Genomic DNA, 3,165 nt, shown 5'->3' with positions numbered 1-3,165 from the left:
ACACTTTTAGGAAAAGTCAGGTACCAGCAGCATTGTATGTTTTAATTCAACAAAAAAGGTCAAAATGACTGCCGTGGCCGTTCTTCACCAGGCATGATTTTTTTATGTAGAAAACCCACCCATCTTATTACATTTGCATATTTGAAATTCTGAAATCTAAAGACAAAAAGACACAATGATCACCAGCAAGAACTGAGAAGCTTTGCTTCGAAACGGCCTCCAAGGACATTTTCTCTCTTTCTGATGCATGCTGCTGCTTTTATGTGCTGGCTCCAAAGAGAAAAGTCAACAGTATTTATTGACTGACTCGTTAATCTGTGCTGCCTGGTACGTTTCCTTGTGGAGGAGGACTTTAGGTGAAACTCATCAAAGAGAGAGGTGCTGACGCTTTATTAATAAATAACTCTATTTAGAGGGGATTTAAGGCCGTCTCATAGAGCGTCATGAGACTCTGCCCGGAAGTCAAAGAAATACTCAAGTATTTAACATTGTTGGTTAATGAAGGATACGGCAATACAGTAAGAATTCATTAATGATTAACAATTTTGCAGTAGGACCGATAACTTCAATTGCAATTAAAGTGGGTTGATTTATTTTATTTTATTTTATTTTATTTTATTTTATTTTATTTTATTTTAAGAAATGAGAATACACCGTTTTCAATGGAAATGTATGTGGATTGTTTGCAATAGAAAGTGTCTACTAATACATGTGATTGTTTGGGCAGGTTGGTTGTGTTGGGACCTCCTATGGCAGGTAAGAGCAGAGCTGTTCCAGCTGGAAACTGACTGCCTCATAGTTACTGAATAGCCGGGAGTGGAGTGAACTTTACTCTTCCAGCCTCTCGGGTGGAGTGGAAACCCCAAATTGGGTGAGAACCCTCCACTCTGCTGCGTTATAGAGAGGCCAAAGTGAACGTCACTTCCTGCTTCAGCACTGTACCAGAGATTTTCTTTCCGCAGTTTATTTTCCCATAGATATTTCATGAAATGCTTATAATAATAGTTTTACTTGCTCAAACCAAACGGTTCAGGTATACTTAGAATCGGGAGAGACCATAGAACATTTCACTTGGACCAAAACAAAACAACGTTGAAAGAATATTTTCTTTAAACCCCTGCATTTTTTTTTACGTTTCGGTCTGGGTGAATTTCATGTGGTCTCTCCTGTTTCTAAATATATCTGTACCGTTTGGTTCGAACAAGTAAAACTATTTTTATAAGCATTTTACGAAATGTCTATGGGAAAATAAATGGCGGATGAAAATCTCTGGTACAGTGCTGAAGCAGGAAGTGACGTTCACTTTGGCTGTCTATACAGCACTGGTTAAAAGGCAGGGATACAGCAGGGCAGACACGGAAAACGACACAGCTATTACGTAATGCTTTTATTTGAAAGAAAGATGATGCATGTGGAAAGAATAGTAAGGTGGAGAATGAACGGTTAAAGAGTTGCTGAAATGGTTGATGGGAAAGAGGATGTTCTCTCTTCTGACTGGTGTGACACAGAAGCTACAGGCAGGTATTTTAATGACCTGATAGGATCCGACTTTGTGACCCATTTCCCCCATATTGTACAAAGGCACCTAAAGACAAACTGGAACAACAGGAATATTTGACATCCTCTCGTTAGGTATTTTTAAAGATGTTCTGATTTCCCCGTGCCGGGAAATACGCCCTTTGAAGTATTGTTAGGTATTATATTTATTTGTCATATGAGAATTCATTGTTTGTCAAATGTGTCCTGGAATCGTTATAATGATTGTTTGTTTGAATAAACACCCAAAAGACAAACAAGTAACTGGTTCTGACAGTGTGTCGAAAATTCCGTGAGACAACGTGTATTTTTCCACATTGCAAACAATAATCCACGCGGTGAAACTATCATTATCTCACACTGACACAGGAGTGAGTTCACAACCATACCATTCCAAAACCATAACAGTCACACACTGGGACTCCATTACACATTACCCCCCTCCCCACCCCCCGCCCCCAAACTGGTATGCGGCCTCCTCATTGGTGCAAAAAGGTGACTGACATCTCGATACCTGGGCTTGGCGGCGACTAGAGACACACCCTCATTCCAGGTTTGGTGCATTCATGGGGGAGGGGGAGAGGGAGGGGTAACGACGACATACGACACCTGACTTGTCTGAACCAGCCAGAGAGCTGCTTTTGTCTTTGTGTCGCCATGGAGACGAGGGGAGGAAGGGCGAGAGAGAGAGAGAGAGAGAGAGAGAGAGAGGAAGAGAGCATGTGAGGCAGGGGGAACTGACATGAAGTGGAGAAATGATCGATGACAATGCTTTATCACTGAGCCATATCGTGTACATATTGAACGAAAAGGGGAAGAAACAGAGAGGAAGTTACATCCCCAATCTAAATCCTATTATATGCTTTCAAAGGAGGGGGCAGTATGTTAACAGATACAGAAAATGCGTTTGATTCATTCATGTCACAGGTGGTTACATCCTGGGTAAAAGTTAAACAGGTGATGTCTGCGCTGCTGTTAGGCCTCACCTGCACTACTGCTGTGAAAGAACCAGCAGAGCAAAACAACCAAACGCTCATCTGAACAATGTGAGCGTGTTGTGACAGGATGCTATGCTCCAGTCCATGGTGGCCATGTTAGTCGTGCTGAAAATTCCTTTTCTCCATTACTCTCTATCACCGTCTACTCATCGGTGGAAGCTTGGTGGATGGGTTCATACAGACATTACAAAACGAACTTCAATTTTTTTTTTTTCATTTTCAAGGACTTCACGCAAATCAAATAATCGATTTGGTAACACTTTACTTGGATAGTCCGCCTACAGATAGTCTACAGAGTATTAGTAACGTTTCAACAGCTTATTAGTTGACATTCAACAATTCATCAATTCAGCTTTGTCAAGTTGTTTTGCTTGCCTAGCCTTAACCAAGTTGTTTTGGCTGCAGTTTGACAGTCATCTCTCTTTGAGGTCAAAGCTTCCTGTGTTAGCCGATTGTGCGTCCAAAAGGGATGTTTGCAGCAGTTATGTTAAAGACGGGCAGTTTGTGGTTTAGACAAGGTTTCCTGTTTGAAAACCTGCTACAGTTGCCTGCTCTCATGCAACTTGTTTCACCAGAGAGGATTAAGGAGAAGGCAGAGAAATACTTCATCATCACTTCATCAATCAATCAA

General features: G+C 41.3%; 1 protein-coding gene across 1 annotated transcript in view; it reads left to right on the top strand.

Moving 5' to 3' along the window:
* plekhh2 (pleckstrin homology domain containing, family H (with MyTH4 domain) member 2) overlaps nt 1-1,775 on the top strand; it is a gene marked incomplete at its 5' end in the record, with an annotated part of 45,838 nt that extends 44,063 nt beyond the window's left edge. The window contains one exon of the mRNA XM_083658660.1: nt 1-1,775. This exon is cut by the window's left edge and continues 591 nt beyond it.
* Between the last annotated feature and the right edge of the window lie 1,390 nt (nt 1,776-3,165).

The sequence above is a fragment of the Poromitra crassiceps genome (genome assembly GCF_964638095.1).
Source record: "Poromitra crassiceps genome assembly, chromosome: 22".
In the NCBI taxonomy this organism is placed as follows: Eukaryota; Metazoa; Chordata; class Actinopteri; order Beryciformes; family Melamphaidae; genus Poromitra; species Poromitra crassiceps.
This window is presented reverse-complemented; position numbering and strand designations above follow the sequence as displayed.